Raw genomic sequence first — 13,729 nt, forward strand, 5'->3', positions numbered from 1 at the left:
TTCGCGCGGTGCGGCCTAGTGAGATTTAATCAATGGCGAGGAGACATAGGCGAGGGAGCGTAGTTCCACGTCCAATAATTTTAATTGTTTTCACACAAGGCCTTTCGGCATGCAATGCAATAAACAACTAGATTCCTATTAAATAAAGCTTATGACAAAGAATTGTGTTGAAATTTTGATCGAAGCTAGTTTCAAGGATTTTCCACTCAACCCCTTAGGTCAGAAGCAGACCACAAACGATGGAAAGTGGATGCATTTTAACCTTAGTAGTTTTATAAGCTTGCGTGAGTATATAGTATCCTGATCGGGATAAACAATCAAAATCAATTATAGCACTAGAAATATCGTAAAAATGCTCGTACAAAAATAATTTCAATTACTTTGTTTTCGAAACCTACAAATTTTTTGGTCGGGCAATAACGTAATCTCAACTGTGGAACCGTAAATAAATTAGACTGAAAGTGGATGGCCGTAAAAACAACTTTTTTTACTGTAGTATTTTTTCATACATATGTAAGTATGTTTATTTTCTTCATTGCTTTTAAAAAAGTAAACTTCTATGGCACTTGAAAATTTGAAATTTTTCTAAGTGTATCTATGTTAAACATTGCGTGTAAAGCCATAGGTAACAGCTAGTTATTTTCAAAAAATATTATACTTAAATAACAGAGAGGTTTGTTCATAACAATAGTTGGGCGAGGTATATGAGACAAACAAAAACGCTATTCAGGAGCAGTTGGAGCACTAAACAAAGCCAGCCACTACAGTTGTCGGGAATCATATTTTTCACACCAAAACAAAGCAACAGCACGGCATTGTTATTGTATATCATGTGAATGTGAAAATACTCGTCCGCGGCTCTGTCACCTCACCAAGGCGTATCTTATTGTGTCACACCGCGCGAGCCGAGAGTTTACTGTTTACGAGAGTATTTCGGGAACCGATTCTACAAACAACAATTCCAAGTTAATTCATCTAAAACAACACATTAACTAAAATGCTAATTGGCGCAGTCTTTGTACTCAAGTGTATATATTGTTGTTCACCTGAGCAGAAGGTGAAGAGGAGATGGACTCATCATTCCACTCTAGCCATATTGAAAAAATATATGTACAGCTAAATATTATTACTTTTCTTGTACTATTCTTTTAATATCATTGCATATAAGAATTTACATTTCAAATAAACTTTTAACATTATTGAAGATAAATATAGAACTGAAATCAAAATGCAAAATGTAGAGATATAGTGGGATTAGATAACAAAATTTTATTGTAAATGTAGACTATAATTTATTTCATAATGGTATTTATTATATCTAATTTCCAAATTTCAATATTGAATGCAGGTGATGAATACGTACATAACATCGATTATCTTTGACTTACTATGTGGATGAACAGTTATTGACGAAACTACCAATTGAATGGCGTTTTATTTTTTAACATTAGCCTGTTATCTTTTGCAATATCGGTTATAATAATATACATAATAATAATAAAATAATAAACTAATAATAGTTGTAGTAATAGTAATAATAAGAATCCTAATAAATTAACCGTGCCCATGCGCTGAATAAGCACCCTCTTTAAACCGGAGGGTTACTCAGCATCTTTACCGTGTCCATGCGCTGAATAAGCACCCTCTTTAAACCGTAGGGTTACTCAGCATCTTTACCGTGTTCATGCGCTGAATAAGTACCCTCTTTAAACCGGAGGTTTACTCAGCATCTTTACCGTGTCCATGCACTGAATAAGCACCCTCTTTAAACCGGAGGGTTACTCAGCATCTTTACCGTGTCCATGCGCTGAATAAGCACCCTCTTTAAACCGGAGGTTTACTCAGCATCTTTACCGTGTCCATGCGCTGAATAAGCACCCTCTTTAAACCGGAGGGTTACTCAGCATCTTTACCGTGCCCATGCGCTGAATAAGCACCTTCTTTAAACCGGAGGGTTACTCAGCATCTTTACCGTGTCCATGCTGTGAATAAGCACCTTCTTTAATCCGGAGGGTTACTCAGCATCTTTACCGTGTCCATGCGCTGAATAAGCAACCTCTTTAAGCCGGAGGGTTACTCAGCATCTTTACCGTGTCCATGCGCAGAATAAGCAACCTCTTAAAGCCGGAGGGTCACTCAGCATCTTTACCGTGCCCATGCACTGAATAAGCACCCTCTTTAAGCCGGAGGGTTACTCAGCATCTTTACCGTGTCCATGCGCTGAATAAGCAACCTCTTAAAGCCGGAGGGTCACTCAGCATCTTTACCGTGCCCATGCACTGAATAAGCACCCTCTTTAAACCGGAGGGTTACTCAGCATCTTTTTCGTTCCCATGCGCTGAATAAGCACCCTCTTTAAGCCGGAGGGTTACTCAGCATCTTTATCGTGTCCATGCGCTGAATAAGCAACCTCTTTAAGACGGAGGGTTACTCAGCATCTTTACCGTGTCCATGCTGTGAATAAGCACCCTCTTTAAACCGGAGCGTTACTCAGCATCTTTACCGTGTCCATGCGCTGAATAAGCAACCTCTTTAAGCCGGAGGGTTACTCAGCATCTTTACCGTGCCCATGCGTTGAATAAGCACCCTCTTTAAACCGGAGGGTTACTCAGCATCTTTACCGTGTCCATGCGCTGAATAAGCAACCTCTTTCAGCCGGAGGGTTACTCAGCATCTTTACCGTGTCCATGCACTGAATAAGCACCCTCGTTAAACCGGAGGGTTACTCAGCATCTTGGCCGTGTCCTTGCTGTGAGTAAGCACCCTCTTTAAACCGGAGGGTTACTCAGCATCTTGACTGTGTCCATGCGCTGAATAAGCACTCTCTTTCAACCGGAGGGCTACTCAGCATATTGACCATGTCCATGCACTGAAGAAGCATCCTCTTTAAACCGGAGGGTTACTCAGCATCTTGACCATGTCCATGCGCTGAATAAGCACCCTCGTTAAACCGGAGGGTTACTCAGCATCTTGACCGTGTCCATGCACTGAATAAGCATCCTCTTTAAACCGGAGCATGTTAATTCAGTATCATAGTCGTGTCTATATGCTGAATAAACGTTCTCTTTAAATCGAAGAGTTCTAACTCAGTATCTTGGCCGTGACCAAGCGCTGAATCAGCATCCTCTCTTTAAATCGAAGAGTGCTAACGCAGTATCTTGGCCGTGACCAAGCGCTGAATCAGCACCCTCTCTTTAAATCGAAGAGTGCTAACTCAGTATCTTGGCCGTGACCAAGCGCTGAATAAGCACCCTCTCTTTAAATCGAAGAGTGCTAACTCAGTATCTTGGCCGTGCCCATGCACTGAATAAGCAACCTCTTAAAGCCGGAGGGTCACTCAGCATCTTTACCGTGCCCATGCACTGAATAAGCACCCTCTTTAAACCGGAGGGTTACTCAGCATCTTTTTCGTTCCCATGCGCTGAATAAGCACCCTCTTTAAGCCGGAGGGTTACTCAGCATCTTTAACGTGTCCATGCGCTGAATAAGCAACCTCTTTAAGACGGAGGGTTACTCAGCATCTTTACCATGTCCATGCTGTGAATAAGCACCCTCTTTAAACCGGAGGGTTACTCAGCATCTTTACCGTGTCCATGCGCTGAATAAGCAACCTCTTTAAGCCGGAGGGTTACTCAGCATCTTTACCGTGCCCATGCGTTGAATAAGCACCCTCTTTAAACCGGAGGGTTACTCAGCATCTTTACCGTGTCCATGCGCTGATAAGCAACCTCTTTCAGCCGGAGGGTTACTCAGCATCTTTACCGTGTCTATGCACTGAATAAGCATCCTCGTTAAACCGGAGGGTTACTCAGCATCTTGGCCGTGTCCTTGCTGTGAGTAAGCACCCTCTTTAAACCGGAGGGTTACTCAGCATCTTGACTGTGTCCATGCGCTGAATAAGCACTCTCTTTCAACCGGAGGGCTACTCAGCATATTGACCATGTCCATGCACTGAAGAAGCATCCTCTTTAAACCGGAGGGTTACTCAGCATCTTGACCATGTCCATGCGCTGAATAAGCACCCTCGTTAAACCGGAGGGTTACTCAGCATCTTGACCGTGTCCATGCACTGAATAAGCATCCTCTTTAAACCGGAGCATGTTAATTCAGTATCTTAGTCGTGTCCATATGCTGAATAAACGTTCTCTTTAAATCGAAGAGTTCTAACTCAGTATCTTGGCCGTGACCAAGCGCTGAATCAGCATCCTCTCTTTAAATCGAAGAGTGCTAACGCAGTATCTTGGCGGTGACCAAGCGCTGAATCAGCACCCTCTCTTTAAATCGAAGAGTGCTAACTCAGTATCTTTGCCGTGACCAAGCGCTGAATCAGCACCCTCTCTTTAAATCGAAGAGTGCTAACTCAGTATCTTGGCCTTGACCAAGCGCTGAATCAGCACCCTCTCTTTAAATCGAAGAGTGCTAACTCAGTACCTTTGCCGTGACCAAGCGCTGAATCAGCACCCTCTCTTTAAATCGAAGAGTGCTAACTCAGTATCTTGGCCGTGACCAAGCGCTGAATAAGCACCCTCTCTTTAAATCGAAGAGTGCTAACTCAGTATCTTGGCCGTGACCAAGCGCTGAATCAGCATCCTCTCTTTAAATCGAAGAGTGCTAACGCAGTATCTTGGCCGTGACCAAGCGCTGAATCAGCACCCTCTCTTTAAATCGAAGAGTGCTAACTCAGTATCTTGGCCGTGACCAAGCGCTGAATCAGCACCCTCTCTTTAAATCGAAGAGTGCTAACTCAGTATCTTGGCCGTGACCAAGCGCTGAATCAGCACCCTCTCTTTAAATCGAAGAGTGCTAACGCAGTATCGTGGCCGTGACCAAGCGCTGAATAAGCACCCCTAAGTGTGATGTCAGAGCTCCGAGGATAATAAACCAGCGATCCCGCTGTATGTGCAGCCTATCCTGATAGTTCGTAATGAAGCATCGAGACGCGCACATTTTGAAACTAATGTTGTAAGTAAAAGAAGAGTACAAGAACCTATGTAAGAGGTAGATGTAATGGTAAATGCTAGATATTGTATATAATATTTATATCCAGAAATGAGCCGGACCACTGTAAAATTATCTGTTTGCAGGCCACAAACACTTACAACGATATGAATCTGGCTAGTTGAAAAAATTTTGTGTCTATAATTACTACATGTTCTAAACAGGTTAATAATAAAATACAAGTAATGGTTAACGATTATGTCTGTGAAAAACACTTCCTAGAATCTGTCAGCATTGCGGGGTAGTAGGTGAAAAGTTGCATCTGAACTTGTGCCGACTGCTGCAATGTCCATTAAACGGCCAAATGTTAACGATATTTATCGCGTCATATCCGATATTAATAAAGTGCATGACTATGTTCTGTGTAAGTACAACTATGTCAATAGGCTCTTACGGGTTAAGATATACATATACTCATCAATGCAATTTACATAATGTAAAGTACATTATGATCTATGTAAGAAGTAACCTACAATTTTAAATACTCAATAACTAGTTGCCTAACAATAGCGTGGAGTTAGTGAGCGAGGATCGAGCTAATAAATGTTATAAGTGAGACGATATTTCAACGTAAAGCAATTTCATGTCGGCCATTTGTCAACCTCGAGACCTTATCAGATCTTATCTACTTTATTTGTGGCAATCCTGTACTAAACTTTATGTGGTAAAAGTTACAAATTATTGCATGAGAAATAACAAAAAAATTATATATATATATATATATATATATATATATATATATATATATATATATATATAACACACACACACACACATATACAGTATATAATTATTCTTTGAAAAAACTGAAGTGGAAGACGAGTATTATTTAGATTACAAGTAAGTTTTAATTCATCATGTCATCATCGACTGTACTTTTCCTGAGCAAATGAAACATTAAATTAACAGTTCACACGTTTGTAATATTACGGGTGTCCAAAAGAAGTGTATCAATTTAAGGTTTATAAAACAGAAAAAAAAAAATTCTAAAGAACATTTTTAGTGGCTTTAATAGTAATGTATAATGATTTCTCATAACTTTTCCTTGAGTAAGATCTCAGAGAGCACATACCAATAACTCATATGTAAAGCAATTCCAATTAGCCTAGAGAGAACTCATGTTTGGAAACAGTATCCAGTCAACAAACCAGGGAGACTGGTGTAATATGACCGTGTCTTACAAAGCTCTGTCATGAACTGTGCTTAATATTGAAGAAAATCACAGAGTACTGTAAAGATAATTTATTATATTATATAAGCGGTTTGAGCTGATAAAATTATATGTAAACAGTGTTTTAGATTATTAATTAATATTAAATAAAATTTAAATAACTATACACACTTCACTAAGTTCGTCTGCAGAGGGAAATTATTTCGAACTTCCTCAGATGTAATGAACGTTGTTAAAGTTATAAACCACAAACTTAGCTTAAGTGTAAATGCTCGAAGCAAACCTTACACCTTCAAAAGTATTTTCGAAGCTTGTAAGTCATTAGCAGAAAATGTTTACAGCTCTATAATTATGTAATAAGAAATTTGGCGAAGATGCCCTTAAAGTTTAATTTCTAACTTCTACTTGTTTTTTAAAAATATTGGTTTTTTTCAGAAAATAGGAGGAAACAGTAGCAACTGTGAAATCAGAATTTGGTATTCAAGGTTAAAATAAAAAAATCATATCAGATCGTATGCGTGTTTTAGATTGTAATTAATTGTGTTTAGATTGTAATCACATAAAAAAGAGATCAGATTACACATCTAGAAACGTAGTGTTACTGATTTTTTGTATCACTAAAACATGGAAAATGTTCGGAAAATCCTGTTTACTTATAACGATTGCAACACACGAAACCCAATGGGCAGAACTTCTTAGCTGAGTTGAGCCCTGAGGCCATATATTCTGATAGTTATTGTGTCCACATTAAGTATTATAACGTATATTAGACGGTAGTCACCAGCTGTTTGATGTGGCAACGATTTTTTTGAGGCAATTAAATCAACCCTTTTAATCTACATAATTCTAAGTTAATGAATCATTAAGTGTTGCTAAGCGCTAATCTCCAGAAAAGGTTAACCAATTCGGGTAATTCTTTAGTACAATATTCGATGAAGTCCGAGCAAGGTTTTATAAAGGGAAAATTTGGAAAAACTTCTTGGAATATTTTTTAAATTTTAAAATATAATGATAAAGTTAATCCCTACCCGAATAGGAATTAATTTTCAAATTGTTCTTATATATTTAACTATCGTAAAACACAAAAAATACTGATTTGATTTCGATCCTTGTAGTTGACATTCATATTAGTGTCTCATATAAAAAACAAGCCTACGCTAGGATACCACTTTACTTTAGCTGTATTATTAATAATGGAGCACTACTAGCATTCCTTCTCTTATTTTTGTAACACATTAAAAAAAGTTGGATGAAACTTTCAACAACTTCAAATACAAACTTATCCAGTCCTCTTAAATATTGCAATAAGCAAATGGAAGGCACTGAAAAGCGTTTTAGTGAACAGCAACATACCGCCAGCTTCAATATGCAGCATGTCGAAGAAGAGAGTCGTGCTCTTTGTGTCTCTCCTCTCGTAATTATCGTTGCTCTCTCGCTTGCTATTAATTGTTCAGGTTCTCGACAAATCTGAATAGAACTCTATCTCTTCATCTCTATCTTTAATTATCATTTGTGTTTTTTCCATATAAGCAATGAATAAAGAATTTTACAATTATATTACCATATAAAGTGTTCATTTTGCTTTCTGACAGAAACATTGTTGTCAACCTCTAAAACAAAACATAATTTATAAGAAAGTTAAACATTACACGGGAAAAATCCAGAATCGACTTTGTAACGTAGGAAGTACGTAATAACACTCCCTGTCATCTTTCTCTCCTTCCCCCACCCCCTCCTAACAACCCAGTCTCCCAGTAATAAACAATTTTCTGAAACCACAGTTCTTGTCGGTGTTGACGTAGCTATCAATAAAGTTGTAAGTCGTGTCTCTCTATCTTCTCAAACCATTAAACTACTGTACCCTAATAATGTAGCTGTAATATAGGAAGTTTAACTACTGTCAAATAAATGTGTAGACTACATGCAGTTAAACCATTATTGTTAAACTTGTCCATGTATATTTTAAAATATTCCTATTTTAGAACATTGGTGACGTTCTGTAATGTTTTAATCTGTAAAGCAATCTGTTGTATTCAATAACTTGTTTAATTTATCTTCTGAAACTGTAAAAGGGGATTAAAACATTACAGAACATCACCAATGTTCTAACACAGGAATATTTAAAAAAAATACATGGAAAAGTTTTACAATATGAAAAAGTAATTACATTTTGTTAGTAACAATAGGACTGTCTGGAAACAATGTCCACAGATACGTTTTTTTAAAATGCTATATTATAAAAATAGCAATATAAAAAATAAAAATCAAAAGAAGTAAAAGGGATCCTCTATTGATATTAAATATACTTAAACATATTACTATTATTTTGTTTTTGAAATTACTCTTTGAAATATTGTTTTAAAATTACTTTGACCATTTGATTGTTTTGCAGCATAACGCACTTTTTCGGTTTTGTTTATAAAACTTTTTGCATCCCAAATTCTTATTTTGGATATCAGTTACCTTATGATATTGGCGAAAGTGGCTCATGGTGTTGGTGGTAACTCATGGCAGTAATGGTGACTCATGTGGTGGTCGAGGTGACTTATAATAGTGGTGACCATGATGGTGATTCATAGTGGTGGAGAGTGACTCATGGTGGTGGTGATGACTCATGTTAATCGTAGTAACTCGTGGTGGTGGTAGTGACGTGGCCTATAAAGGACTAGACGAGAATCTGTATTATTAAAGTAATGTTTCCGTAAATGAATAAAAAATGCATGTAATGATAGATCAGAAACTCAAAACTGTCATTCACAGTGGTGTCTTTCAATTAAGTTTATATTACATAAATTATTGTCAAAAAGTATTTCTTATAAAATAATAAGATAACCATAAATACTATACTTGGGATTGTCTATGGTAAGCTGTTGAAATACTTACAGCTTAACCACCACTATTATTTTGTAAATAATAAATTTTCCTGTGTTTAATTCTGAATTAGAAACTCAGGCGAGATTTTAATGAATCAAATTTATTATTTATTTCTTTAACTCGATGGAATAGTATTCCCCCCCCACATTTGTACCAAAAATGGTTTTCAAATTAAAACGTAAACCAAGAAGTTTCCCTATATTATAATTTATGTCAACGATGGAGTGGGAAAACAATGTTGACATCTACGTATAATGTTTATAATTTAAGTATACTTTACACCCTTATAAATTAAATTTGTAAGGGTTAGGACTATCTAGTGTCTCCTATTCTTCAACTACAAAGAGGCATATCTACGGTTCAGTTATATGTTTTCCGGTTACATATTGGAGTGGAGATGTCTAAGATCGTCCACTCTCATACTTATGTTTGTACAAATGTTAAGGCAGATATTGTACCTTATTAACGCTACATCACAGATTGTAGATATCATATGCCTTACCCCGATACTACCAAATGTCTACGAATATTAGTTCAAATAAGGGATAAAATTTCGATCTCGGGCCATGGTGTGCTTGTCAATCACTACTTACAGTTTAGTGTTTTATCACTACGTTGAAGTATGATTGTATTCAGAATTGAGGAAGTCGGTGGTTACATAATCAACGTTGATATCCTATATCCTAATATGGCTACTGCCTAACAACGTAATGGCTAATATTCTAAGAGTACATCTTGTACTTTGCTGACATTAAAGTCATATAATACATCACTATAATACAGTACAGTATGAAACCCACTTAATAATAATAGCAATCTGTTCCTGAGGCAGACTTTCCTCTGTCATTGACTACAAACAGACACGCGTTTTTACATTTACCCTTACTATTACTCCGGAGTAACCTTCAGATCATACACTTCCCTCAGTCATTAAATATCTCTTACCCTGAATTATCACAGTTTCGCAGACTATTTATTGACACATATTTACCTCCTTATTAAGTATTACTAATTATTAGAATTTTCCTATTCCGGAGATATCTTCAGGCATATTTTGTTGACAACCAACCATTTAGATGAGTTAAAATACGATACGGTATCAAAGACCAATAAGAGTACTCGGTTGTGGTGACGTCGACGTGGCCAAAGAGTCTACTAGACGTAGCTGAATGATGGAGAACTATTAATCATCTGTGAAATCTTTAAGGAATGCACGAAGTTGCATCCGCCCAAGAGGTAGAGCGTGATTTGATTCGGGACATTTGGGACAAATTCAATTATTAACCTCAAGTATTAATAATTTAGTAAACTAAAGTAATTAAATAGTGAATTTTAGTATTGTCTAAATTTTACACTAGGAGCGTGTTCGTATCATGCACAAGGAAAATCACAAGTCAAATTATGTGACCTCAAGTATTAATATTTGTTTAAACTAAAGTAATTAATAACGTAATAATTACTATTATTATATATACGAGTACCGTTGTCACTTAATCAAAAGAAAGTTGATATATTTTACTCTTTTATAATACCATACATGTTATACTTTCCTCGTGGGTTTTTTTCAAATAGTTCATAAAAATACTTTTTTGTAAGATTGTGTGAAGGTAATTTTTATTCCACTGCAGTTCTTAAAAATGAATGATACTTCACTGAAAATAGTGTTGGAATCAGCTGTTAGTAAAACAGGAGTCATATGACAAGGTCAGTCTAAAAGTGAGTGTTCCATATTTACGTATATTCCATATTTTGATCAATGGAAAATGTTCAACCTCCATTAGTGTACGACGTGTGATTGATTGTGTTTCTTTGTTTTATAATTGTTAAAAGTCTATTAAAATATATACATTTAAACGTGTTCAGACGATATCAGTTTTAAAAACGATGAAAATAATGAAAATATTCGGTGTTACAGAATAATAAAAGAACATCACTAACGTGCGTAAGTATTAAATTTATTAATAATTTATGCAATAATAATTATTAGTAAATTTATTATTATACATAATGAATTATTAGTCATAATAAATTTTCATTGTATGCATTGATACTTATGTCAATGTATTAGTATTTCCGTACAAAATTATAATATCTATCACAACGTATAAAACATGTATATATATAGCACGACACATAATATTTTTAGTAGGACAATGACGGTGTTAATAAGTATCACTATTGATTATATGATTATATACATACATCAATTAGTGATGTAATATTTTAGAACAACACTTCACCACGTTTCGTTCAAATGGTTGATTTCACGTTCTGAGCTAGTCACAAAGTTGGAGGCAATATTCTCTGCCTGCACAAGTGCTCTCCATCAGCTGCCAAAACCTTCACTTCACCGACTCTGCTGATGGAGCATAGCTCGACGTGAACCCTTCATTCTTCCAAAAATATTCACAAAATATAATATGTAGATATTACATATATTCTCTCCTTAGTGTGGATTGTTCTAATTTGTCCATATTTACAAAATGTGGTCGGTAAATAACTGTATTTCAATTGTATTCTAATTCTCATTTTATGCTATACCTAGTGAATAAAATAGTGAGTAGTTATTAAATACGTTCTTGGTTTCCGTATGGTATTCCAACCATTAGTTCTTGTAATAGCTGAGATAATTTCAATCGGTACAGAGTTATATTCAGTGTTCTTTACAGGAACGGATAACATTGGGTTTCGATCGTACGTAGAGTGCATAGGCGTGCGCAAGGTTCATAATTTAGAGGTGTCTGACGTACGGGGGGATTTGATGGTTATTGAATATCCCCAGCAAAAAGGAAGGTGGGGGTGTCACCTCTGGTAAATTGTACTCAAAATAATTAATTTCAACGTTTTTGACAATTTTTTTTAACAAAGAATTCTTACAAACCACTGCACTACTTTACATGGGCTATAGGTAATTATGTCTTAAACAAATTTAATAAATATCGTTATTTGATAGTAAGCAGACATATTAAATTCAGGAAAAATAAATTTAAGGGAAAATATGAGAATTAAATAAAAAATTGTTTTTAAAATGTGGAAAAATAACTTGCTGAAAAATTGCAATGGAATTAGCCTTTCTCAAGGAATCAATATTTAAAATTCCTCAACAATATCTGAGTAATAAACATTCAAGGCGAGTTCTTGTTTAATGAACGGCAAATCACAAAGTTCTACCTGTCTTGTGTCATTGTTTATCAAAGCATTGTTTTAATAATGCTTAAATATATTTTTATATATAATGGAACTAAATAACGCACCAAATAATAACAAAGTAAACTTTAAATTAGTTGTTTCGTGTTGTTAGTTAATAACAAAACTAAACAATTCTCATTTCAGACCATATTCTTATATGGTGTGGTGGACGACTGTTAGGTTATCGTATTGTTGAATATGTCTGGTGATATTTATGTTGTATCATAAGAAATAATTATAATTAAATTTGACAGTACGACAAACAAGTTTCATGAACGCTTCTTTTTTACGTTGCTGAGTTTAAGACCCACTTCCGGTATAAGAGTGGTTATTTCCGTTGGACAAATTGGCCTGTCTCAGCTCGAGACCACATTTCCGCGAGCTGTCTCCGTAACAATTAATTTTCCGCATAATAAATAGTTATTAAAATATATTGAAAATATTAATATTAACTCATTGTGCAGTAAATGCTTTATTTGTAATATACCTGTATTTAAAAGAAATTAGAATCATTTCAATTGATTTAATCCTTTAAGTCTAAAGATCGGAATTTCTACATAGGTAAAGTACATGATGTTTTGAAACTGAATTGGATTTATTTATTTCAATTAATCGATGTTAAAATCGTGTTTGTTATTCGAAACTTTTGAATTTCTTTCGATTATTTTCAGAAAGGATGGTAAAATTGAAAGTCACTACTCAGACTAGAAACGTGCTAATGGATATTCAAGATGTAAAGTCTTGTATGCATATGTGTATAGTGTATTGGCGGGAGCACGGACTTGTGTGCCCACCAGATTTCGCTGCCGGCTCTGCAGATATTGCGGTGATTGCCAATATCGTCGAAAATTGCTTTCGCGGTGCTAATAAATAACAATTTACATCCATGACATCAAGACGTTCCTTGAAACCATATTATATTTATTTATTCTGAGCGAAGATATCCGTTATCACTTTCAGAGAGTGAGTGTGTTTGTAATAAATATAAACATTGCTAGGTACGTTTCTCATATTCGTACTAACTTAACTATTTCCGCAACTGTTGGTATCGGAAACGACATCACATTTTTATAATGGTTTATTGTAAATGCCTTTATTATGAAGATGTAAAACAGTTTAGGATTAATTTGTTGATTGTTACTGATACGTATACATTTATCTCTAAATATGTATGAAACTTTAATTTTGTAGTATATTTTTAATTATTGTTTTATATAATATTTATTGAATTTAATTATATGACAGTATACTACATATTATATAATACTATATAATAATACTACAAAAAAAACAAGAAAAGTGTGCCAAAACCCAAAGGAATAATAAACATTTGAAATACAAATGATTTTGTATCACTGAAACATGGCAAATTTCCGGAAATATCCGGTTTCCTTCTTAACTGTAAGAGTCTCGTAACTAATCACTATCTAGTATTTTCCGCTCCGCCACCACATTTTAGTTTCTTTTGCATTAACTAGTCCTACTGTCATGTAACAG

The sequence above is a fragment of the Homalodisca vitripennis genome, chromosome 6, assembly GCF_021130785.1.
Source record: "Homalodisca vitripennis isolate AUS2020 chromosome 6, UT_GWSS_2.1, whole genome shotgun sequence".
NCBI lineage: Eukaryota > Metazoa > Arthropoda > Insecta > Hemiptera > Cicadellidae > Homalodisca > Homalodisca vitripennis.